Source organism: Vanellus vanellus (assembly GCF_965231255.1).
Source record: "Vanellus vanellus genome assembly, chromosome: 8".
Classification (NCBI taxonomy): Eukaryota; Metazoa; Chordata; class Aves; order Charadriiformes; family Charadriidae; genus Vanellus; species Vanellus vanellus.
In genome coordinates, this window is record NC_138913.1 from 476,605 (window position 1) to 503,421 (window position 26,817).

At 49.7% G+C, this 26,817-nt stretch overlaps 1 long non-coding RNA gene across 6 annotated transcripts in view; it reads left to right on the plus strand.

Annotated features, from left to right (window-relative positions):
• The window catches only part of LOC309675224, a 49,141-nt gene that overhangs the window by 8,574 nt on the left and 13,750 nt on the right, over positions 1-26,817 (plus strand). For 5 of the 6 annotated variants that reach the window (XR_014269470.1, XR_014269471.1, XR_014269472.1 and 2 more), the window contains 3 exons: positions 3,068-3,298; positions 24,149-24,248; positions 25,003-25,127. This is a non-coding gene — a long non-coding RNA (uncharacterized lncRNA). Of the gene's footprint in view, positions 1-3,067; positions 3,299-24,148; positions 24,249-25,002; positions 25,128-26,670; positions 26,752-26,817 lie in introns of all 6 variants that reach the window. The other variant, XR_014269469.1, reaches the window with a different exon arrangement.

The following is a 26,817-nucleotide window of genomic DNA, read 5'->3' on the forward strand; positions in this document are numbered from 1 at the left end:
GAGGACGAAATGCAGAGGTGTCATGGGCAGGCTATGAGTGCTCCTGCCCTTTCATTAGTCCTGTTCATAGAATCACAGAATGGTTTGGGTTGGAAGGGACCTTAAAGGCCATCTACTCCCACCCCCTGCCCTGGGCAGGGACACCTCCCCCCAGCCCAGGTTGCTCCCAGCCCCGTCCAACCCGGCCTTGGACACCTCCAGGGATGGGGCAGCCACAGCTTCTCGGGGCACCCTGCCCCAGGGGCTCACTGCCCGCACAGCCGAGAATTTCTGCTTAATATCTCATCTCAATCTCCCCTCTTCCAGTGTCAAATTGTTCCCCCTCGTCCCACGGCTCCCCTCCCTGACCCAGAGTCCCTCCCCAGCTCTCCTGGAGCCCCTTTAGGCACTGGAAGGGGCTCGGAGGTCTCCCCGGAGCCTTCTCTTCTCCAGGCTGACCCACACACCTCTCCCAGCCTGTCCTCCCAGCAGAGGGGCTCCAGCCCTCCCAGCATCTCCGGGGCCTCCCCTGGCCCCACTCCAACAGGTCCATGTCCTTCTTGTGTTCCTGCTCCTCTGCTACAAACTGGGAACCTTCATGCTGCGAGAGCACCATAACAGCTCCTCAAGCCTCCCTCATGCCCTGGCCCTGGCCCTGGGGCGCCAGCAGAGCATTTCTCCATGCCTGCAGCCCATGGACTCCAGTCTCCCGCTGCAGCCCTGGCCTGGCCTGCTGTGGTGCTGGCACCCGGGCACCACTGCGGCCCACAGACGCGCAGGTGACCATCCTGCGTGTCCCACGTGCTGCGGGCACACGAGGTGGGAACCACTTTTCCTCACGTGCCACGTTATTAGAGAAAGCGGAGGCTTAATGTTAATCCCCTGGAGAGCTGCTGCAGGAGCTGCCTGTTCAGACCGTGGCGCAGCAATTAGAGCTGGGTGATTAGCGAGGGAGCAGCACAGCTCTGCCCTGGCGCCAGGGAGCGCCTGTCCCGGCTGTGGAGCGGAGCTGGGCCTGCCGCGAGCCCCGGCTTTGGGCGAGGCGGTGGCCGGGCTGGCCACCGGGGCTGGTCTAGACTCCCGGCCCGAGCGCGCGTCGGTAGCCAGGGCCTGGGTCCCCCCGAGGGGACACTGCATGGCACTGCAGGAGTGGGACGGGACCCCGCGTGTTGCCACTGCTGGCGGCCGCTGGCCCCTTCCCTCCTCTGGCAGCGGCCCAGGGCTCGGTCTGCACCGCGCGGAGCCACAGCCTCTGCGGCGAGGGCGAGGTGTCGCCGGCGCAGTGCCCTCCCGGCACAGCCGCTCTTTCATGGCAGAGAGGAGGAGGCATCCAACGGCAGTGACGGTTGCCTCTCTGTAAATAGCAAAGCAAGTGACCTAATTCAGCGCGCACGGCTCCTCGGAGGCGTCCCGCGGCAGCTCCATGGCGGGCCGTGCTGCAGCTGACTCATCACTTCCAGCGCGGCAGGGATTGGGGCTTTCAGGCCCTAAGGATTTCACTGTTTCTTTATTAATTTTAAATTGATTAAAATGAATTTTTAAAATACCAGGAGAGACTTGCCTAAAGAAATGGTTATAAAAAAGAAGGAAATAGTCAGTCTGTGGGAGTTAACAGTGTGCTTAACAATCTGTGGCTCACCCAGCTGTGAGCACCCACTGCAGCCTGGAGGAGTCTTGTGTCGGCTGTGCTGTCCTGGCGGATTAGCAAAGACGGGATTAACCGTCATTACTATAAAAAAGTGAGAATTATAAACTGTCCTTGCTTGTACCCAGTGCAGACCCACTGGTGTCCTGATCCATGGCAGGATGGTGTTACAGGCTTCTGCTCTCAGCTACGGGGCTTTGTCCAGAAGTCAGGATCTCCTGGGGAAGCGCATCCCTGCAGGAGCGTCCCGTTCTCTCCCAGCATGACCCAGTGCCTGACGAATCTCCTCGTGTGGTCCAGAGACTCCCTGGGGCAGCCTGTGGGGCGTCTGGTACCAGAACAGGCTGTCGGGTCCTCTGCTCAGCCTCCGTGTAAGGGTGCCATAGCGGGTGTAGGCAGTAACAGATGGGTGGAGGATCCTTTTTCCCACTGTCAGAGGACAATTACAAATGAGCTTTTCCCCTGGGCCATTCCCACTTGCTGCTCGTGCCCCCACTCCGCCAGGTGGAAGCTGCTGTACAGTACGAAGCAGGAGGACTCCTGTCCCTTATGGTTTCCATCTGCTCCAACGGAACTGCACAAGCCAAGGCTATGCAGATATTTAAAGCTTTTCCCTCTGCCTCTCCCCTTTCACAGTGATGGGGAGGTGGGTGCTGTGTACCATCCATCCACCAGCCCAGGGGCTGCGGACCCACCTGAGCCAGCACCAACAAGGAGCCTTCCATGCGTGGTGGACTCCAAGATGCAGGAACCCCCTTCTTGGAGGCTACAGAAACAGGGTCAGAGCCCTCTCCCCATGGGGAGTTCTCCCTGAAGGTTCATCCAGGGGACTCCATCCATCCCTCAGCAGCCAACCTGCTGCTTTGGAGGGGGAAGGTGGGCACTGACATCTCCGTGGTGCTGCACTGCACGGAAGCAGCACAGGGTCTGGCCCTAACTTGTCAGTAGGGATTGTTTTCCATTCCGATGAAGGTCAGGGCTAGCTCAGACAGCATAAACAGTAGATTAGTTGATAAAACTTTTTATCTTGTGAATAAATACCAACAAATTACAAAAAAAAAAAAAAAACAAAAAAACAAACCAAAACCAGCAGGTGGAAAGCTCTGTGGTACTCCAGAGGAGACAGAACAAGATGCTGAGAGGAGTGAAGGAGCAGAAAACTGAATTCATCTGGAGATAATGAAGCAGCAGGTTTTGTCAGACCCTTTTATGTCTACCTCTAAAGAGACCTGCTATTTCAGTGAAACTGAAGAATGAAAATTTAAAAAAACCCTGAAAACCTCTGCAAAAACAATTTGACAGTCGCTATTGATTGAAGTAATGGAGCAAGCAGAGTTCTAAGAAGTTGCATAAAAGCATCTTTGGTCTGCTTTAAAAATCCCTCTAAAAATACAGTGATATTACTTATATGCCGTTCACCTATCTGTCTCTTCTCATCTCTAGGTCTCAAAAGCTGAGCTGCTCTAAATTCACATGCCAAAGCAGAAACTATTTTTCCTGACTGTGCCCTGCACTCGGCTGTCAGTCTTGCCGGCGATGCTGTGAAGCAGATATGCTGTGGAAGAGCGTGGCTGACAAGAGGCACATAGTTCCTGTTCGCCTGCTTGAGCATCAGGTGGTGTCAACGGGGATGACCGGAGAAGCCCATCTCTTTCCCTCGTCCTCTGGTATCAGGTAGGACGGGTTCTTTTTTTGGGTCTTGATGTCCCACAGTCAGCGGCGGAGCTTTGCCCTGGGTGGGTCCCCACTTCCATGACACGCTCCCTTTGGCTTCACCTCGGAGACCTATGAAAGATGACGAAGGACCGGTTTATTTTGGGTGGCTTGCAGATTGCTGTTTTATCTGAGACTGACTTACGTGTAGGTTTTAACATGTTTTAATTTTTTTTGCGACCAAGGTGCTTTCCAAATTAGTAAATGATACTAACGAATGCTTAAACAGACTCACATTTAGTGTTTTACTCAAATTAGGAAATTATTAAGTAGGGTAAGAAGAACACTGGGTTGCAGAATGTTCTTGCTTCATTTTGTCAATTGCAGTTTTAGTTTTAATTATTTATAACACACCGTAATGGACTAGTTAATTTACAGTGGCATATTTCTGTACAGTCATGAAATTAGTGACATGAGACACTGCAGCACTTGCTGTTTACTCTTTGCTGAGTAATATGCACATTAATTCTGTGCATATTAGAGTGGCTTTAAAATATACAGAGACTCAGCTGGAGGGTTAAGGTGTTTTAGACTTGCTTGTTCTTCATGTAGTTAAAAATAGTGTCATCTAAGACCTGATCCTAAAGAAGTACATGAAATCAGTGTGACTATTCGTGGAAGGAAGGATCTGGCACTGTGAAATTCTTTCAGTCTCCGTAGGGCCAGGCCTTAGCCAGCGGACATCAAAGAGCACGAGTCAGTGTTTTAAGGGCAATATTCTTGTATAAGGTTATATCATTCCTATTTCCTTCTAGTTAAAAGATACCTAATGAGACTGCCTTCTCTGTCCCGTGTGAGCTGCGGCAAAGTCTGTCCAAGCTCTGTGGCTGTTAACGATAAGCACGGGTGTAACGGCTGGAGAGACGCTGGGGCCTGAAACGTGATTTTGACAAAAACAGAATGCTGTCAGATTCACAAGGCACTCAGACTTGAAAATAGAGAAAATATTTTTTCACATTTTTTAGGTTTTATCACTCAGCTGTGCTATTTGTAGTAGTAGTAGACATAACATTTGCAGAAAGAAATGTGACAGATCTATTCAGCTGGCAATACTAAGTTTCTCTGTACTGTTCATCTTGCCAACAGTTCCTATCCTGTGGTGAAAGTTGTGTGTAGTTACCTAAGGAGACAACTGGCTGTCTTCATTCTGCATTTCCATTTTTTCAAGCCGGAGATAAGACATGCCCAGCTATGCCAGGAATTAAAACAACCCAACACGTCCATTCTTGTTTGGTGAAAACGCTGCCCCGTATTTGCAGAGCAAAACAAGTATATTCTCTGTATTGTCACAGGTTCTGCTGTTTAGTGGTAATAGCTGTCAGGCATCAAAAAAACCCACAACAAAACAAACAGAAAAAAACCCAAACGAGATATTCTTCCTGGCAAGTGCCCTCCCTTACTCCCTATTTCGCTTCTTTTAGCTCCAGGCTAACGATGCTGCTTCTGATAGGAGAGTGATTCACCCCCTCCAGCTATACCCACAGAGTGCCTCCTCCGGGTTGGTTTTCCCGTTCCGCCCTCCCAGTGGTCTGCTATGAAACGTGCACAATCAGTAATTTCTTGCAGTCCCCGCATGGCCTCGGGAAAGCAAGGAGGGGCGGGATGAACGGAGCCCGAGGGGCTCTGCCCCCCAAGTTCACCGTGGGTGAACAGGGCACATCAAGTAATCGAGCTGCATGTTCTTTCTCCCTGAGACTTTTCTGGGGGAATGCAGACTTCTCTGTTGAGTCACGCGGCTCCGGCCGGGCTGAGGGATGAGTTGCACCCCCACACTGCCGCACTGGAGGGGGATACGGGATCTGCCAAGAATGTGGCCTCCTTTTACCTCCCGAAGGACGGGGGGACAGGGTGTGAAGCTTTGCCACAAAATCACACCTGGCATTCACACAGGCATCCCTTCGGGAGAGGCCGTGCCACACGCGCTGCAGGTCATTCCTGACCTCTATCCTCCCTCTTCCACAGGTCAATACAACAGGTGGGTTTCCCAGAAAGCGTGTGACTCAGTAAACCCTGCAGGGTGGATGGTGCCTCTCCAAATGAACCCCACTGGGGAAAAGTGCTCAGTGGAGGTGGGCAAGGGTGATGGTGGAGATGGGAAAGGGTGACGGTGGAGATGGGAAAGGGTGACAGCAAGCTCGGAGAATAATGCAAAGAAGCTGACTTGATCTCCTCGTGAAGGGGACCAGAGGGCGGCCTTTGAAATAAACAGCTATCAACAGCTGAGCGGATCAGCTGGTGGTGTAAATATCTCCCTGAGTTGGCCAGACTGGCATGGCGGGGGGATTATGTGGCTCAGCCCAGCCTAGGGTAAAATATCTGAACAACTAGCAGAGGAATTTCAAAGAGAGCAATGGGCTTGAGCTGGTGTCAACCCACTGGGACGCCCAGTGTGACGGCAGTGAGCGTACTGTGGAACAGGTAATGGGAATCACACTGATACGGCGACTGAACTGTGCACTGCAATTGCTGACTCACATTTGTATTGTGTTTTCAGTCATCCCTGTATCCCTGAGAGCCTAGTGCCCATTGTGGACATGACCTTCCCCAGGAATACCTTAGAAAGACACAATATGCATTTTCTTAAGTCCTCACGGAATTAATGTCCAAGGTAAAATTTTGCCCATGGTTTTATGACACCAACTTGTAAATAATTTTGCTTCTAAGCAGAAAGGTTTGGGGAAATGAAACATTCCACTGCTCTAGATGGAGCAAAGCTAGATTGCCCCATTGTCATAATGAGTCACAGAGCATGAGATGTAGTGGTGATGAACCGCCCTCGTTGTTCAAGCAGCGTATTCAGTCTGGAACACAAAGTTCACAAGCGGCCGGTGCAAATTATTCTTATAGTGGAACCTTTATTTCACACAGGTCCATCCAGATAAACAGGGCTCTGTTTTGTTCAGTCAGTAACAGATTCTTTGCGATTTAGTCTTGCTGATCTTTTAAAATTGTTAGCGTCAAAATGCTGGTGGCCTGTGGTTTCTCATCCTCGCTTACGCACCAGAACCATCCAGTACCAGGTTGGTAAAAGTGACCTGTGCCCGAAAGGTTGGTCACCCGTGCTCTGCCTGGTGTCCCAGCCTCCAGAGCACTGCGCGCGCTGCTCCTTAGCAGCTCTGTGACCCTCTGGGCTTGTACCAGAGCCGCAGGGGGACAGCCAGCACTGACTGTAGGGATGGGATCATAATTTATTACCATATTGTCCTCTATGTCCTCCTATTAGGGAGAAAACACCAACAGCTATTTGTGCAAACCATTCGGCATGAACTTAGGTGGGACTTTGTTAATCCGTGCTCCATGCTGGGAGATGCAGAGTCCTTTGGTGGCAGCTGGTTTCCCACATTTCCTTAAAGAACGTGTGCGTGTGTATATATATGTATTGCAGAAAGGCAGAAAATAATTGAAAGAATTACTCTTTTCTTTTTTGCTTCTAATTTGGTCATTAGGGATTTGCTAGAAGGAAACCTAGGCGATGAGGAAAGTAAGGAAATCTCAGCAGGAGCGACACCCACGTGCGGGTACCAAGTGCCTCCGTGCACCTGAATTCAATTGATGCAAAGAAGCTGCATTTAAAATGCACTAGAGAACAAACCAGGGCCAGCTGGAGGGTTTCCTGTGAGAGAAGGGAGAAGCCTGGGGAGGCAGCAGCAGGAACGCTGAGCTGTGACGCACTCCTGCTGGCTCTGGGTACTGTGTCTGCAAGGAGGGGAACGGAAATGTCTCGCTTTGGTCATTTGACCTAGTGAACTCTCCCTGTTAATGTTTTTTTTTTTATCTAGCATTCAAAATGTTGGAGGGATTTATATTTTTATATATTTTTTAAAAAAAGGATGAATATATGGAAGAGGTTGAGTAAGTAGTCATTACAAAAGGCCCCAGAAACACTGTGCTTCTGTCTCTGAGCACAAAGAGAAGTGGCACAAGATACGGAAAAACCTGTCAGGGTTACTCTGAGCTGAATGACTCACAGCTGTGTAAGTTGTATCAGTATTTGATTCAAGAAAAGCTTTTGTTGGTGAGCGATGGTGCCGCACATTTCGGGTTGTTGCTCTCTACAGAGAGCAGGGAGGTGAGCGCTCGCCTGCAGCATCTCCGTCTCCTTCCTGGGCTGGGGCAGCTTCCTGGCAGCCAGGGGAGAGGTGGGCTTGGGTGGGGGAACGGGGGGCTGGAGGTGGCTGTGGAGGCTTTTGGTGGGAGCCCTTGCTGCTGGGACACTGCTGCCGACAGGCATGCGTGTGACGTGGTGCAGCCACTGTGTCGTTCCGTCGCAGCCTCACCCCGTCCCCCGGGGTGCGGGGAGGCTGGGCCGCCCGGCCGCAGCGTCACAGGGAGCCAGGCCCGCGGCACCAGCCCTGCTCCCCTGCGGCGGCGGCGATGCCAGGTGGCACTCGGCTCCATCCTCGTAGGTTTGACTGTTCCACAGACTTTCCAAGTTGCTAGGTTTCAGTATTTCCTTTACCAGGCATTAACAAAAAAACCTTCTTGAAGTCAAGTAAAAATGCATTTAATTCAGTACTTGCAGTCTCAATCTCGTCATGCCTCTAATTTTAACATAGGCTGAGTCATTTTCATCCTACTGCTTTAAAATCAGGCTATGGAGCATGGTCTTGTTCTGCTATGTTTGGGAAGTAGAACAATTTTTTTCTCTCTTAGTCAGATCTGCCCTGCCAAGCTTCTATCACTTGGTGCTCTTAGATATAAAAATAACATATAGCTGGGCATGATTTGCAGAGTTAGTTTTATTACTGTAAGCAAAATTGAAACGTGAAGGATGCCAGCTTACATTATGCAGATTGATTTATAAAAATAAATTAAATGAAAGTATTAGTCCTAATGAAAAAATTAACTTTGGTTTGACATCATTCCTTGGGGAAGAATCAGCATTGTGTATGCAGTACAGTAGTTACACAGTACTTGCTGTCTGTGGCCTCTCAGTTCCTCCCCTGCCTCCCCGTCAAACCCTCCTCTGAGGTTGTGGTTGTTAATGGTTTTATGCTGAAGGTACTATACTGTTCCCTGTTGTTGTTCTTCAAAATAGCTGATTGGTTTTTTGCAAATCCAAAGACTTCAACTTGAGACAGGCTTTTGGTGTGGAAAATACAGGTCGAACAGTTGTAGTCTGGCGATGCTATAAACTACTGGAAACAGTTGTGTTGCGAAGCCTTGACAGTAGGTAGAGCGGTTTGAAATGTCGTATCTGCAAGTACATCTCCCTGCATGTACGCAGGGGGAAAACAGAAAATACATGGGGAGCACCACGGTACACGTGTGACTGTAACACATCTAAAATATTGCACTCCTGGGTCCGCAGTTTAGGAAGAATGTGGCAAAACTAGAAATATACTGAAAATGGGACAAATCCAGGATCGCAGTACCAAACAAGCTTAATCTGTTTACATACAAAATCTGGTTGTGAATCTGAGCTGATCTAACTTTGCATTCACAGGTTGGTTTCTTCACGTGAATTTGAATTGTAAAGCAGCGACTGATTTTTGGTTTTTAAATCTATTTTTGCCTTGAGTTCATTTGAACCTGCATCTCAGCAACAGCCTGGGTCTTCAGAAGACGTGGGTTGTAACGGAAGGGACTACATCGGCGTTATACCAGCCTATGTAGAATTGTATCACCTCTCGGTATGTAGAAAGTCACAGTGCTGCGGTTCCGCCCCGAATGGGTGCTGTTGCGCTGCGGTGTTGGTGCTGCGCGGGCAGAGGGGGGTGGATGGAACCTGCGAGACGAGCCCTGGGGCTCAGCTGCGCGATCGCAGTGTTCCTCCCAGGCTGGCACGAGTTTCACTGGCTAACGTTAACTGTGGGGTTTGGCCCATAACGTGAAATGGAGCCTGGTGAGGACTTGCTTTATTTCTGCTATCAAACAGGCATTAAAGATCTCTGCTTGTTCTCAAGTATGAGTCAGTTTGCACGACCAAGAAACCTCTGGTTCGCTAGGCTGGTCTCGGCGAGGCTCGGGGACAGTCCTTGCTTACAGGCTAGCAGTCGTTAGCTGCATTAGCGGAAACAACCTCTCTCTTAAATGGAAAAAGATAACTTGGTTTTAGCTGTCTATCCGTTTATTTTCTACCTCTGAGTAGGTGAGAGTAAAGCATCTTACAATGGCAAAGAAATCCAACACGTTATTCAATAGGGGGTTTGTTTGTTTTGTACATAACTCACTATGTTATCTGCTTAACAAGTTGGTTTAGTTGAAAAAATGCTAACAATGTTGTGTATAATTCTGCGTTTTTCAAAGAATGATGGCATATAAGCAACAACAAAAAAGACAATGGCAGCAGACTTTTTATTGCCCTATAGGAAGTCACACCAGGATTAAAGTATGTAGTGTAAGGGGAAATTATATTATGCTTCTTTGAGGCTTCTTTCTTACTCTTCGTTGCCCAAGGCCTTAGTGTAAATAGAAAGCAAGCTCCACGTGTTTGTGAAGGAGAGTGCGGTGCATTGCCTTGCACCTTGAGGCATGAGCTTTGGCTCCCTGTGCCGCTCGGCGGAGCAGGCTTCATGGCGCTGCCTCGGTGCCATGGGGCTTTCCAAAAAGCCCTCGCTCCGAGATGCTCCCGTCACCCCGTGCTGACCCCGTGGGAGTCTCAGTCCTGCCGGGAGGACCTGTGAGCTCCCTGCCTGCCCATGTGCGCTCTTTGCCTCTTTCAAGCCTGGTCCAAAGTCCAAGGAAGTCACTAAGACTCTGCTGACTTTCCGCCGGCTGCCTGCCCTGGCGTGCAGTCTGCGTGCGAGGCTGACGGCGGCGATCTCGGGGGTTATTTGCGTTCCCGGAGGCTGCAGGATCTCCACCAAAGATCAAGCCTGGACTGGCTGCTGGACAAATGCGAAGCAGGAGACAAATGCAGGCAGGTGTCGGGGAAGATGCTTGTGCATCGTCCGTTTGCTGGCTGAGAGCCGGGCCGGGGTGCTCAGTCTCCTCTTGCAGTAGCTGTATCATCTGGCCATGCCTTTCAATTGCTTATGAGCAGGTGTCAGCCGCTGAAACAGGCTGTGTCTCGTTGCTGGTTCCCTAAAAGCTGCCACCTGCAAAAGCTAGTTTTCTATTTGTAGCTACGGGTTTATTTGCTGTTTTTAAAAACCTCGCACAAATGGATCTCCAGGCAGCTAGGCAGACAAAAGCTTGCACGTTAATTGAATTTCTTCCCCTAGTGACCACTGCCCTGTTGCATCCCATATTGTGCATGGAGCATTCCAGCTTTCTTGTGAAACAAGAGGTGATGGAGCATATAGCAACGTTGACTAATGTCACTTATCAAGTGCCTTCTAAAGGACAAGGTGAGGCTGAGTGTCATACACTTGGGAGGATACCTTAGTTTGAATTTCTCCGTGGCTTCAGTGCAGCAACAGAAGTGGTACTATCAGGAACACCACTTCCAATATTGAAGATAATTTATTAAGACAAATGTAGACTAAAATAAAAGAAAACTTAAAAAAAAACCCCACAAATTACAAAGCACCTAAAGGTGGATCCTGCAAACAGTGGGTGTAGGGCAGGGCTTCAAGTAGGCGGTCCCTTTGGACCACCAACTCACCTAGACTTGGCTTCTAGATAATTAAACTGACTATTTTTGCTACTTTAGAGTTTGAAAGGTCTATGCTTTGAAAGCAAATTCACCATGTGCAAGGTACCTGATAAAAATGCAGGCATTAGTTGGAATTAAGTTAGTATTTAGCTAGGCAGAAATTTTCTGTTCTCCGGCTGCATTTGGGGTATTTTTAGGGTATTTGATTTCTGCTTGGATGTGCAGTATGCACATTTATACTATCAAGTTACATTCATCAGAGTCTTGAGATCAGATTTCTTTTCTTACCTGTCTCTTCCACTGAGCTTTCTTTAAGATTGCAAAATCTTCATACAGAATAAAGATTTTTTTCCCAGGGGATAGAAAAAAAAACATGTCATGATGCTTTCTGCTGCCAAGCTTCAAACCAGCTAGTTTGCTGGCAGGAGCAAGGTCACGGTGTCTCTCCCTTCCTCAGTTACCCAGTTTAGTGGATTTTTTTTCTTTTCTGTCATTTTAAGGAGCATTGTCATTGTCATTTTGGCTCATGGCCTGCTGCTGATGAGACAGAATGACTCTGCCCTCTGGCTCCTGCAGTGCTCCATCTGTCTGTGCACACCTTCCTTCTTTGAGAACCGCTGTCCACAGATGTGTCTTCCTGCCTGCTGCCAGATTCTTGCCACGGTGGCTCCACCTGGGCCAGGGCTCACTGGAGACGTCTAGGCTGAAGGCGCCTGTTCTCTGCTCTACCATCCAAACGGTGAAGGCTGCTTTACTGAAGCCACTGTCTGCTCCTGGCTGAGTTTTCCTGTGTGTCGGTGTGGACTGGCAGCCCTGTGGCGTAGCTGGGCTCTGGGCACGTTGGTGGTCAGCGCTTTTCTGAGCTCCCTTTGTATGGGGTAGAGCCAAGAGGAGAGCAGAGAGTGCCTAGACACTGCTGGTGGCCTTGCCTGCAAAGGAATCCTCAGCTGATTCCTTAGGGAGGCTTTGCAGTCCTGCCACATCCAGGGGCAGCAGGAAGGACTGAAGCACGGGCTGAAGTCCAAGGAGAAGAAGTAGAGGAGCTCTAGTTCAGCAGAGAATGGGGACCGAACTCCTGCTTCAAAAAGGAAATCACTTGCGCTTAGGGTTTCTGGTGATGTCACTTTCGCTTCTCTTACTCTATGAAACTGCTACCGCTGAGGCCAAGACACAAGTCTTTGGAGTCAGAAGATTTGTGCTCGGTGTCTCAATGATGAGAAAGTGACTGTACCTACAGCGATGCATTCCTGTTACACTGTGGAAGTGACAAAAGTAAGCCTTTGTACTGTTAATAATGACCAGGGGTGCAGGAGCCTGCAGTAATGCCCAGCAGCGGGGACATGTCAGATACATACCAGCGGCCAGTTCACTGATGTGTTACTGGGTATTTATCCTGTCTTTGCCACTGAAGCCTTTAAGCCCGACAGTGTTTTACTTACAAGGTTGGTGAAATACTTCTTTGCTCTTGCTGTGGTTGCTGCAGCAGAGATTTGTCTCGCTGTTGGTGTGCTGTCTAGGGCCGGGCTTCAATCACAGGTGCAGGGGTCTAAGCTTGACAGAGGAGGCAGAGCTTCCCGGGCACCTAGATGGTCCATCTGGCAGCGTGCACCAGAGCTTCACCTCGACTCTTTTCCTTAACCGAGTCTATATTATGCCACAACCTGCTTATGCCAGGTAGGATCATAATGTCGAGCTCAGCTGATCAGAGAGAAGAGGAGGGAGAGCTAGTGAGCAACATCCGTGCGTGCCCTATAGCCCCTACCCGTGGTCCAGCTCTGGTGGCTGTTGGCTGAGTATTGCGCAAGCGCAAAGGAAGCATTATTGAGGCCATCCTTCAACAGGCTGATTCTAGATGAAGTGCTGAAGTGTGAAGAGCCAATACGTATGATTCAGATGACCACAGCTTACCTTGCATTATAATAAACCATGCATATAACAGCACGTAAACCGCAGCCTATAACAAAACCACACTTCTGTAAACTTTAGTTTTAACTAAATGAAGTGAAAAAGAATTTTTGAAAACTCCAGTTTTTGAGGAATTCGTAGACTGGATTAAATTGCATCTTCACTGACTGTAAACTGGGAAAATGTGAGTTTCCAGCTTTCAGAAGGTGGTGACTTTCACTTTTTTTTAATCAGCCTTTCTAGCTCTGAAATGATAAAATCTACCAATGCAACTGGAATAATGTTTCTAAAAAGATGCATTGTTCTTCTGAGCCTTTATAAAGCCATTTCAGAGTCTTTCCCATGCCACTGATACAAAAAAAAGTTGGAGCGCAGAAGCTTGGGTTTGTAGGGGAGAAGAAGATTGGGGGAGGGGGGTAAATATATTTTAAATCGCTGAAATGTGGTGGGAAGTTAGGTCCTCTCTGAAGCAAGATTAATAATAACTAAGGGGTAATAATAAATAAGGGCTGGAGCACCTCTCCTATGAAGAGATGCTGAGAGAATTGGGATTGTTCAGCTTGGAGAAGAGAAGACTCCGGGGAGACCTTATAGCAGCTTTCCAGTATCTGAAGGGCACCTACAAGAAAGCGGGAGAGGGACTTTTTACAAGGGCATGTAGTGATAGGACGAGGGGTGATGGCTTCAAACTGGAAGAGGGGAGATTTAGAATAGATATTAGGAAGAAATTTTTCCCTCTGAGCCCCTGGTGCAGGTTGCCCCGAGAAGCTGTGGCTGCCCCATCCCTGGAGGTGTTCAAGGCCGGGTTGGATGGGGCTGGGAGCAACCTGGGCTGGGGGGAGGTGTCCCTGCCCAGGGCAGGGGGTGGGAGTAGATGGCCTTTAAGGTCCCTTCCAACCCAAACCATTCTGTGATGATTCTATGAACTATGCAATTGTGATAGCTGTTCACCTGTTTTCCTCTTTAAATCTGCTGCTGATGGGGTTCCATAGTCTCTTTCAGCACTTAGATAGTCCTATCCGTAGAAACTCAATCTACATATTCTTTCCCCAAAATTAGCCTGTTACTTCTTGATCTATACTGAGAAGAAGAAACGTGGAACACTGTCTTATTCAAAAAGTTCTGTTATGCCCGCCCTTGGCTTTCTCATTCTAGACTAAACAAGTCACATTCCTCCTGTTTCTCACAGAATTGAAGGGCAGCTGAGGTTGGAAGGGTCCTCTGGAGATCATGGAGTCCAACTCTTCTTTTCAAAGCAGGGGCAACTACGGCAGGTTATGCAGAGCACTGTCAGACAAATTGAATATCTCCCGAGCATGGAGACCACACAGCCTCCCTGGAGACCTATCCCAGTGTTTGAGCAGCCTCATGGGAAAAAGATGCTCTCTTGTGCTCAAACAGATCTTCCTGTATTTCAGTTTGTGCCCGTCACCTGTTGTTCTGACACTGGACACCACTGAGAAGTCTGGCTCTGTCCTGTTTACTCCTCCATCAGTACTTATACATGGATAAAATCCCCCCAAGCCTTCTCTTCTCAAGCATATGCGCTCCCAGTGCTCTCAGCCTCTCCCTGTATGTCATGTGCTTCTATCCCTCATCATCCTTGTGGCCCTTTGGACTCTCTCTGGCATGTCCAAGTCTCTCTGGTACTAAGTGATGTTTAATATTGCCAAATCTTGAGATCGCACCAGTCCCAAATGCTTTTCTGTCCCCTAGCAAGAGTCATATACACAAATACGTTTCCTTCTCAGTGTTTTGCTGGGCGTTTCTCTTGTAGGGAAACGCTCTGTAAGTCACTTCAGTCTCTGCCTTAGCTCTTACCTAAGCCTTTTCCTGGCCGGTGACTGTGAAATGAGATGTTGTGAACTGCGGCTGAAGAATGAAAAATAGGATTTCTTCTCTCCCTGGTACCAGCAGGTTGGTCACTTCAATCTCCCTTCATGAATATGGACTTTAAAAAGTAGATTTCAGAGGTAGAAGATTAAAAGATTTAGGAAATCCTAGGAAAAAATTCCTGCTTCTGGCTGCGGTGGAGTTGGGACCCATTTGGCGCATCCGTAGGTAGAGAACTCGTCTCTCACAAACAGCTGAGGTTACTGTGGGTTTGGGGGAACCGCAGTGTGTGCTGGTCAAGGGGCCTTCTCTAAATGAGAGAAGCAGCAAATCTAAAATAAGGTTTGTGTGTGGCGAACAGAATTGGGTAGTGCAAATCAGAAGGGTTTGAGTCCTTGTCTCAGTCTCTCCCTTGCTAATTGATCTTGACCAAGTTTCAGCAAGCGTAGCTCTGTTCTGGGAAGTCGTTCTGTTGCAAGGGCCCAGTGGAGTCTCAGATGTACTGCCTTTTGATGACCGCCGTGTCCGTGTTAGCACAGTGGTGGGGCAGGCAACTGGAGAAGAGCGCAGAAAGACATGGGCTGGCTCAGCTGTGCAGAGGCCATGTTGCATTGTGAGGCTTGGGTTTGGGAGCAGCGGAAAGGTTGGGCAGGGTTGGGTGGATGGGATTTACTTGGGGTAGGGTTTTCAATTTGTTTGTTGCGTTTTTGGTTGTGTGTCGTCATCCGTCCCCCCATCCTCTTTCTGCCAGCTCAGCAAGCCCAGCCAGGATCCCCATGTGGGTAACTCTGTGTGCAGGATGCCAGAACACGAGCATGTAGCTCACAAGTTATCCTAATTTAAGTCTTCGTGGAGACAGTGCCTGACAGTGGGGCAAGCTGCCTTCCACCCAGTGCATGCTGAGGCTGTGTGAGGAATTTCTCTGCTGTCGGTTTGTGCTGTAGCTGACTGCGCCCTGACTTCTTCAGGCAGGCTGGCTCTGACACCCACGCCGGGTCCCCAGCGTGTCCCTGGCCTCTGCCTGGAGCAGGGATGCCGTCAGGCGCACCAGTCCAGTGTCACAGGCGGTTTTCCTTACATTAGGTCTTGTGTAATCTGCAGCTCTGGGATCTTATAAATGGTTTTGTTGGCAATGACGAAATAGTGCAGCGATGGGACCATTGTAACTTGTGATCGCTCCTCCACTGGAGCGATGCTTTGAGAAGGAATACTGTTTTCTGTTTGCTCTACTGATGCGGTTGGGGGAAAAAACAGTGCAGGAGGTGTACAAAGCCCTCTGGAGAAGCAGCGGAGGACTTCAAGCTGGGTATAGGTACAGTAATTGCGCTGAGTTTATCATGTAATTGATTTGTCAGAGAGGGTGTCCAATAAGAGGGTCTTTGGTGACGGAGCAAGGGGAGAGAACTGTGGCTGTGAAGGAGCAGAGAGGGGGAGAGAGACAATGGCTGGTACTCCTGTGTGTCCGTGGGATTAACGTGGTAAATGCACAGCAAACAGAAGTGATGATTAGCGTTCAAAAGCAGCTGATCTGGTGACTGAGAAAGTGCCATTTTTTGTCCTTGCCTTCAGGAGGGGCTTATTTTCCTGTCTGCAAAACAGGAATGACGGTCCCTGTCCAGAAGCCTCGCCATACCGAGCGTTAGCAGCCACAGAGCTGCTGTCGCTGTCTGAAGCGATTTGTTACAATTCCTTTCTTGGGAATCGCAGTATTTCTGTTCGGCAAAGGTACAGCTAACCTAGAAGTAAAGGAGTGAAAACAGTAAGTGTGAGATTGTGTGGTGTGCAGAAAGAGGAGGCAGCTCGTCCCAATCAACCATGAGGTGGCATGTTGAGGTGGAGCTGTGAATGTGGTCTGCAGAATGCAGCCGAGGATCTGCCTGAGCTTTACCCGTGTACGTGGGAATTGGACAGGGGTCGTGTTTTCTGCTGCCATGGCTGCCAGTATTTTGGAAAAAGGCTTTGGCGCAAACATACATATCTGATGACAGTGGGTTCATGAATGTAGTTAAATGCCCCCCAAAAAACCCAAACCCAGAGCACAGCAGATTAAGACTCATTTCTCCTGTGTGGAAACTCCCGTTTATTGCAGTGGGGGCCGAGGCTTGTGTTTTGGGGTAGTGTCCCAGAGCCTGCTGTGCTGTGGGGGACGCGGGTGCAGAGCCTGTCCCTGGGCTCAGTGCTGCCTGCCTGCCTTGTCTACACCAGCTGTGGCAGAACTTTCTTCTGGTGGTTTCTGGGCATTTGCTGTTTGGATTTGGAAAGAGCAGGAGAGGAAACATGGAGGTTTCTGATGTTTGTGCTGTACGTATCCTTTTTATTCTAACCACCTTCTTCCACATACTATCCAGTAGCCCTTTAACAGTTCTGTGTGCCCTCTAGTTTTACAGAAGTTTTACACTTGTGTTCCCTCCCATTTTCCACATTCTTTCATGCTCCAATTGTATTTTTTCACTTACTAGTTTGTCTTCCAATCATCTCCTCCTCCTGCCTGCCTTCTCCACCTTCCTGTTCGAGTGCCAGGCTCTGGCATGTGGGTGGCCAGTGAAGCACACGGTGCATCTAGCAGAGGAGAATGGATGTTTCTCACCTGAGTCAGCCCCGGGGGTTGGCCACAGCAAAGAAACAGTTTCCAGATTTGGTCTGTGGTGTATTCTGATACTGAAGCGTGGATGTTTTGGGGTAAGCTGTGCAGATCAGATGCTTCTGTTATGGAGGAACGAAATCCTGCCATGGCACAGCAGCAGAACTAATGGCTCCCTGAGGTCATGCAGAGCTGGGTTTTGGCTCTGTGCAGCAGCTGGAGCTATCTGGTGCAACTGGCCAGAAACGGGGAGCGAGTGGGACTGTAGGTGCCTGTTGCCAGTGTTTGATTGGGATGGAACAGGTTTGGCCATTTGTGGTGGGTTGACCCCAGCTGGACACCCGGTGCCCACCAAAGCCGCTCTGTCACTACCCTCCTCAGCTGGACAGGGGAGAGAAAACACAACGAAAAGCCTGTGGGTCGAGATAAGGACAGGGAGAGATCACTCGCCAATTACTGTCGCGGGCAAAATAGACTTGACTTGGGGAAAATCAGTGTAATTTATTACCAATCAAATCAGAGTAGGATAATGAGAAACTAAAAACTAAACCTTAAAACACCTTTTCCCACCCCTCCCTTCTTCCCGGGCTCAACTTCACTCTCCATTTCTCTACCTCCTCCCCCTGAGCAGCACAGGGGAATGGGGAGTGGGGGTTGTGGTCAGTTCATCACATGGTGTCTCTGCTGCCCCTTCCTCCTCAGGGGAGGACTCCTCACACTCTGCCCCTGCTCCTGCTCTCCCACGGGAGACAGTCCTCCACGAGCTTTTCCAACATGAGTCCTTCCCACGGGCTGCAGTCCTTCAGGAACTGCTCCAGCGTGGGTTCCCCACTGGGTTACGAGTCCTGCCAGCAAACCTGCTCCAGTGTGGGCTTCTCTCTCTACAGGTCCAGCCAGGAGTCTGCTCCAGCATGGGCTTCCTCTGGGGTCACAGCCTTCAGGCACATACAATCACAGAATGGTTTAGGTTGGAAGGGGCCTTAAAGATCATGTAGTTCTAACCCCCCGCCATGGGCAGGGACACCTTCCACTAGACCAGGTTGCTCCAAGCCCTGTCCAACCTGGCCTTGAACACCTCCTCCCCCTCCTTTGCTGACCTGGGTGTCTGCAGAGTGTTCTCTCACACTTTCTCGCTCCTCTCTCCAGCTGCAGTTGCACAGTAACTTTCCCCTTCTTAACTATCTTATCCCAGAGATGCTACCACCGTTGCTGATGGGCTCAGCCTTGGCCAGCGGCAGGTCCCTCTTGGAGCCAGCTGGCATTGGCTCTGTCGGGGACAGAGGAAACTTCTAGCAGCTTCTCACAGAAGCTACCCCTGTAGTCCCCCTGCTTTCAAAACCTTGCCATGCAAACCCGATACACCATTGTAACAGTCCCCTCTGCTCCTGCAGCTGTGCTAAGGAAACCTCTGCTGCAGGTACCGATGAAGACCTGCGGGAACTGAGGACTTTCCAGGTTTCAACATACATCTGGTGCTTCTTCCGGAGGCTGTTTGTGCCTATAGCTCAGAGCATTGCAGGCCCATACGGGGTGAGCTGTGTCGAGTGACGTGCCGTCTGGCATGGCCGAGACGGTTTCAGTGAAACTCCTGTCGATGAGACACTTCAGCTGACATCATCATGGGCTGGCTGATACGCCGGTTGGCAAGGGCTGTGTCAGCACCAGCGCACTCCCTGCGCTGCTGCCTGGGGCTTGGTGTAACATCAGTTGTGAGAGGGAATTTCTCTCCGCTGCCGGTAGGTTGCCTCCCATGCTGTTACCAGGCGGAGCTGCTTTAAAAAAATCAGTGGCATGCATCACCAGATCCAGTGACATGGGCTATCTTTAACGATGGGAGTATTCTTCTATAACCACCTCCACACCAAATAGTGCTTGGCGTCCTGCTTCTGTCGCACAGGGATGCTGTGAGGATGAATCTGGTCAGGTATGTCAGAGGCACCTACTTCCACAGCATCCAGACCCCTTGCAGGTGTTTGATTATAGTGATCCTCATCAAACACCCAAAGGGACAAAATAATCTAAGGGGATGCTGTTCCTTTTTTAACACTTAATTTCTCTTTTATTGCTTGGGTTAGAGCCTTTGTTCCAAACACAGTCCAAGCTGCCTTTGAAATAAGTAATGTGACTTGCACCCAGGTGCACCACGTTATTTCCTTTTTTTTATTTTTCCCAGATAGTCTAATTCTTTTCCTCCCTTTCTTCTTAAAGCAAGCAGCCTCTGGGGTGTTTTGCAGTGCTACTGATGTTTAATGTGAAGAGGCTGAGAAACTGATGTATGCAACAATTAAGTCACTTTCACAAGGTCACGCGGCAAATCATTGGCAATGCCAAGAATAGCACCCCGAGTCTCTTGGCTCTCTCTAGCCCACCCTAAACACTCCAGCCTGCCTCTCTCCTGGTGAGCATGATCTGATTCATAATGCAGCAGTTCTGCTGTAAGGCTGGCTACCTCTCCGCGAGCTGTCTCTGCTGCTGCAGAGAAAAGCCGTCAGGCTGAGGCAGCAACAGAGATTGCACACGTCTGTAGCAAAAAGTCTAAACTCTAGAAACGGTACTTAACAGCTTATCTTATCTACAGATAAGGTCATAAAATGTACTCACTGGTTAAAAATAGGTTTTAAAGTTCTTGGCACACATCTCAAACTTTATATTCTTTGGTTTTGCTGCAGTACAAAAATACTATTTCAATGATTCTGATTCATACTGGCTTTTTCTGGTCTTTCTGGAAAAGTACCAAATTATTGATGGGTGTTTTTTTTGCTTTTAATTGTGCTCTTGAGTACTAAACCTATTCCTGCTATTTGCCTGCAGTGTGTTTAGGCTATGTTTAGGCAAATGCAAATGGAAGCGGTTATTCAGTGCCTTTGGCACGCTGAACAGAATGTACCGAACTCCCGGGGCTTGTTACAAAGCCTCAGCCTCCAGCACTAACAAAGCCTGTGCAGTCAATAACTAAAATATAAGAACTACCTGGGCTTGACAGAGAGAGTTCAGAGGATCTGGGAAGATCACGGGTCATGAACTTGAGCCCAGTTTTGCTCTGTGGATTGGGTAAATGAAGTACGGGGACTCCCGCTTGCGTACCGGCGGCTAAGGGCACTCCCGAGAGGTTAGCCGTGCCATGCGTGCCTGCGCTGCCTGCGACGACGCTGGGGCCGGGCTGGGTTAGCACTGTGGATCCTTTTGCAGGCTGTAGTTTACTGATGGAGTTCGTCTGACTGTATCAACACTCGGCTCAATGTGTTCCTGAATCATAACGGAGGCTTTCCTTCTATGAGCACCGCAGTTGCTGGAAGTGAAGCGCAACAGTGTGAAGCCGTGGCCTGCTGCGTGTCCGCTGGCAGCAGCTCGGGATTTTTCAGTTGTTTGCCTTGTTGCTCAACCTATTTTAAGCTGTGATGGAATAAGGATGGCATTTGATTACAGTACTGGGCACAACTGTTTGGCGTTTATAACCTGTGTTTTAAACCGGAGGCTTTTTCCATATATGCTTGCGTCTTCAAATAACTTTAGACTCACGGTTTTAGACTTGTGTGCTCTTTTGCTGGCCTTTGCCATTGCCTCTTACGAGACAGCTCCTGACTTCACTCAGATGGGTGATGTTTACCCAGGTGAGAACCCCTTAGAGGAGGGAGCATAGTGGTGGCTGGGGGGGCACGTAGACTGAACAGAGAACTTCCTAGCCTCCATCCTTGGTCTAGTTGTCATGATGGGAGTTAAAGATGTCTCTGTATCTCTGTCTTTTAATTGGATTTTCTTTATCATCTTTACATGTGTGCCAGTGTCTTCTGATCTTGGTTTTATTGAGTAGGTGGCACGCTATGTAAAGACTTCAATATCTAGCACTACAGGGTAAATCTCTCCCACTGTGGAAATGATCAGCTGCTAGTGCTGGTTCTGTGTTCATCTACCTCTAGCGTGCTGAATGAGTGGCTTCTGTCTACCATGTAAAATACTCTTAAAACCGGTGCTCTGCATTTTACTCACAGAACTGAGACCTCTGAGAGCAGCTTGTCTTGCAAGCTTGGTCCCTCAGCTTTTTAGTGGATTAGATGCATTTATGGTTAGCAGTGAAGTTCAGTCTCGTGTCATTTGTTTTATTACTCTGCAGAGCAAGGCAGAAGGCTTGTTTCTTCTTGCAAGTGAATGTAGCCAGGAGATGAATGTTTGCCATCTGGGAGGAAAACCAGAACTGGCAGTGACGTGACGTCAGGGCTGGAGGAAAGAAAAAGGAAGCGCTCGGTTGAGAGCGGGCCAGGGTGCAGAGAGGAGGAGAGGCAGGTAGCAAGATGTCTGTCGTGGTTCTCTCTCTGCTCCTTACATAATAATCCAAGAAACTCAAGAACATAAATCACCAAAGCTGCTGCTTTACACTTGCTTCACAACTAGTCTTTGGGTGGTAAGGAGAACCACGGGACCTCCGACCTGCTGTATTCCATACAAATGTGTTTCAAGGCCCACGCAGATAACTAATACCCATAAAACTAACACGCATTTACCGTGATTTGAAATCAGATTTCTACCCGGATAGTCTCCTGCTTTCATGTTTTGATGGCCAAGTTTTTATCAAAACTCTGCATTTTGTTTTTATATTTCTAAGCTGCACAGGGATGTACCAGCTTTGGGGTAACTGTGCACGACATTCATACACGCAAATATCCACTACTTGTGACACGATGGGACCAGGGTTGGAGACCTGCTCTAATCTCTGAAATGAGGAGCCCCGTTACGGGACTGCTGGGTTATTGTGCAAGCTGGTTCTTGATGCGTGAAAGAAAAACACATTCTGCATGAAGTAAAATTACGGCTGCTGAAACCTCCATGCTGCATATAATGTAGGTTAGAAAGACATCTGGAACAGCTGGTAAATTACAGTAAACTGCAGTTTGTGCTGTTGGGGCCTAAGGGACAGCTTGTTTCTGCAAAAGCTGTTTTCCCCTGGAAAACCTTCACTGGCAGTAAAGAGGTAAGCTATAGCAATTCAGCCAAACACAGGTACATAACACACCGAAAGCCACGTATGCACTCACTAGAGACAATGCTGTTTGAGACCGCTTTTAATGAGAAATACAAAGAATTTGATAATTAAAAAGTCTAGCCAATTCATTGTCTAAATTTAGACTAAAGCCAAATGAACAAAAAGCTAACACAAAAAAAGCAAGTCTGAGCCACTTTTGGGAAGGGAAATCGCCTTCACTGCCACCTCCTTCTTAGTGTTCCCAGTAGCATCCAGGATTGAGTGTGCACCGTGCACCTGCAAAGAAATGGCATATTTCAGTCCTTATCAAAGACTTTTTAAACTGGAGCGCAAACTGCTCGGGTGTGGGGGAGACAAGCAGGCCGCTGACGGTGCTCGCACCGTGGGGGTCCTGCTGCCTCTCCGGGGTGATAATGGGCAGCATGGCTTAAGGGAGAGAGCTCCAGAGAGATCTGCACCTGTGGGTCACGGTGCTGGTGACATGCTCTCTGTCTCAAAGCTGTCTGTCCCCTCCTGGCCCTCCCCTGGAAGGCGAGGAGCTGGCCCCAGGGCCCGTTGGGTTGCTGCAGACCTCCCAAAGCTGGGCATGAGCTCTGGAGCGCTCGGCTGGCTCGTCTTGCTCTGTTTTTGCACAGTGGAGGGTTCTGGACCACACTGTGCATTTCTTAGCACCCGCATGGCCTTTGGGAAGCCGTGCCTTGCCATGGACATGGGGTATGTCGGCACGTGTTGGCCTGGTGGCACGGGGGCCACGTGCTGTCCCCTGGTGAGAGGTGCCTGTGTGGATGGTCTGAGCATGTCCCAGGCCACCTGTGCTTGGGTGCCTGGCCTCGGGGCCGGTGGCTTGTCTGTCTGGAGCCTCTCCGGCTGCTTGGGGCGCATGCCGGCGTTCCTTAACGCAGCAAGTCTGCAGTGAGCCAAGATGCTGTCTTGCTCCCGTGCCATGCTGGGATCTGCCGCAGAGCCACCGTGCGCTGCGGGCTCTGCTGGGGGGAGGTGGCCCAAGCGCAGCAGGGCCCCATGTCATCAGTGGCATTCCCCGGACATGGCCTGCGATGCCGCCGGGCAGCTGGTGAGGACGAGTGCTGCAGTGACAGTGCAGGGTGCGTCGGAGGAGAGACCTTTCTCCTGATCATCCACGCTGCCCTGCCTTCTCCCAGGCCTGTCCCAGGGCAGGAGATCGGGGCTCTGGGGGAGCTGAGGCTGGTGCGATGGCCCCAGTGCTGCAGCAGGCCCCTGGGGCACGTTTGCTCCTCATGCTTCTGTAATTGAGTCTGAGGAAGGGAAGCCTGGGAGCACGCCGTGGAGACAGACCCGTGCTGCTGGGGCATCGGGCTTAGTGGGGCGCGATGGTGGGGATCCGCCTCACCAAGCGTCCCTCTCTTGGTGACCATGCGGAACAGGCACCGGGGCGAGGGGCCGCAGGGGTCCCTGGCCCCGAGTCCGGGGATAGAGCGGGCGGAGGGCTCAGTGTGGCCCCTCTATGCGGGCTGGGGCCGCCCGCGCTCCCTGCGCCACCGGGCAGTGCTCTGCCGGGTCTGCAGCCATGGTGCTGCCCTCTGGCCTGGCCTCTGGGGTTGGTGTTTGGCAGCCTGCTGTAACTCGGGGTCAGAACAGGGATGGATTGTGTCTATTTTTTCCCCAGAGAATTTAGAAGGGTAAGGAGAGTGGTGCTGCTGTTGTCCATGCTCCGCGGCTCGCTGGGGCAGCAGCGGGGCGTTCTGGTCAGCGCTGGGATGGACCTCGCCTCCCTCTCGGGGTCTCTGGTCGATGGTGCTCCAGGGTGGGCCATGGTGAAATGCGGGCAGGCCACCTCGGGGCGAAACGCAGAGGGACTTTGCAGCTCACGTCCATTTCCGACAAGGCTAACGCCATATACCTTCCTGATTTTACTAAATCAAACTTATTTTTTTCCCCCCAGTGGATCTTGTTCTTACACATACTTCATTGCTATGTCCTTTCTGTTGTTTTCAGGATTATGAACTTTTCTGCAGCAAGATTTGAAATGGCCGGATTCCAGCTTAGATCAAAGTCCCTAGGATTCACTTGTGATTTCTAGCAAGGCTTCTTTAAGGTATTCCTGATTAACATAATGAAGTCATAAACTTTTATTTTGGGTGTCTGAAGTGCCACAGGAATTTTCTGTTGAGGGTACCTTTCAAAAAGCTGTTACACTTTGGTGCCCTTTGATTGTAATTTCCAAAACAACCTGTGTCCTGTAAAAACAATTTTTCACAAAGCTTTGAACGTGTTTTCCAGTACTTCCTGGGGGTGTCCCTGATCCAAGCTCTGGTTTGGTATGAATGCATGAGAAGCTGAAAGAGAAACTGATTGCTTTCTGCATCTTGCCTCCCTTTTTCCTCTTGTGCTAAGGGCCATAAAGCAGAAAAGTAGTTGAAAAATGGTAGCTTGAGACAGTGCTGTGTATGTACTTGAGAGAGCTGGTTACCCTTCCTCCTTCTTGCCTCTTTACTCTGCTGTTAATGGATTTGGATAGAAAGCGGAAGGTTTTTGTTTCGCTGAGGCAGGCTGGCTGACAGCTCCTCCTGGCGCTGTCGCTGGCAGCCTCTGCTGGCCCATGAGCTCCTGGCCCCCGGACAGACTGCCTGTCCTGCGGTCTGCAGCAGCTGACTGCTGGGTGACCAGCTTGCTTTACTTAGAAGGTTGGTACATCCATAGGCTGTAACACGATAAATGGTGAGCAGCTGAACGCTTTGGAGCATACAAAGAATGACACGGCGAGGTTGGATTTTGTTGCATTTTGAGCTCTTTCCATAGAAAGCAAATGGAATACTGTGGCTTTCCTTGTTTGTGTTGTCCTGATGCAGAGTATTGTGGGTTGCAAAGAATGGTTGAGGCGGACAGTGTTTGTGCTGGTACAGGGGTTGAAATATTTACTGTCATGGAAAAGATGAACAAGCCCATTCCACATCGCCTTTCTTTTCTGAGACCTGTGAGTATTGTCAGCGTTGCTGCTATTTTAATTTATGAGCCACTGCCCTGTGTGGTATCAACGCTATTGCTATGCATGGTCAAGTGTTGCCTTCTCAGGAATGGCATGAAGGGAGACAGAGGGCATGAGCCCTCCCAGTACTCCTTCTGCCTGCCTGCTCCTCTTCACATTCTGCTGTACAGCACACAGCTAGAGCCAAAGCAGGGGTGGGAGAGAACAGACTGAAGGTGGCAGCAGAAGAGGAGGGCATGAAGGGACCAAAGGGAAGGGAGATGCAGGAGCAGTAGGTAGAGAAGACCAGGGCACCATCCTTGGTGCCAAAAATCTGTCTGTGGCTGTGGTCAGCACCCTGTGCTGAGGGAAGAGCAGGCCTTCAGAAGTGTTCCCTATCCTTCCTGGCTGGCGACAAGCCTGGCTGCAGTAGTCTGTACATTGAGCAAGGATAGAGCGCCATTCCTTCCTCCTCGTGGGTGGAGTAACCTGGCCAGACCTGAAAATATCCATCCCATGTGTGTCCGCTGTAGTCAGCGCTGTGGGACTCAAACCTCCTGCTCTGGCAAGCTCGAAGGGACGGTAGCGAAAGACAAGCGATAAATTAGCCTGATGCAGCTCTGAGCTTTTTGAAGCTCTTGTCCCCAGTCGGATATGATATAAAAGCCTTTTTGTGCACAAACTCAAAGAACAAGATGCTGATCGCTCCTAAGGCTGTTGTTTTCACAGGTGTTCTGAAAGGGACAGTTGGGCAGAAATCAGCTTTACTGAATCTGAGACGCTTGGGTCTCTTCTGTCAGAGGGAAGATGGCCTGATAATCACTTCTGTAGTCATCACCCAAACTGATGGTGCATCATCTTGAGCCGGCACATACCCCTTGCAGTGGATGTCAGTGGGTACAGGACCAGACAGCCAAGTGACTTCTTGGAAACTTTCTTTTCCTTTTCCTTCCTTGGGATCGGGAGCTGCTCCCTGCCACCCTCAGGCACCAGGAGCTGCTCTTCCCTCGGCTGATGGATCCTTAACATCAGCAGAGTTGCTCTGTCTCTACTTGGTTTGCCCCTTATCCAGCTTGCTCAGTAGGGATGCAGCCAAAAGCTTTCTACAGCTTGGTACCTTTGAAAGTCTCCTAAAGTACACGGGCCAGATAGTCTAGGAAGACAAGTAGTGATTCAGTGGTGAAGCTGGCAGAGCCTGCCTGTACTTTGTATTAGAGCTTGTTCCTCTGTGTGTGCACGCACTCATGCATATCTCCTCTTTAGTGCTTTATCTCCCTCTTCTCTTTAGTGCTTTATCTCACTTCTGCTCTTTAGTGCCCATTATCTCTTGTCAGCTATCTGCATTACAGAGTGTAGGACACTATTTAGGAGGAGCGCTGTGAATCTAGCTTGTCTGTCGTCTCCAAGAGAGCTACGCGTGTGTGGGTGATGCATGTTTCACCTGAGTGTGCTTCTCCTAGGGCAGTATAATACATACATGATCTTGCTGCTGGCTACTGTAGCACGTCACATATTTTGGTCTCTCCATCTCTGCTTGGGTGGTTGTTGGCAGGGAACTGAAGCTGAGTAACCTGGCTGCTGTCTGTCTGCAGTTCCACCATCCGATTGGCTTTCCTCTGTCATTCATTAACAGGTGAATACCTTATGCAAGCACTAGTGATTAGCTTCATAACCACCTGTCTGTAAATCATTTTCCATC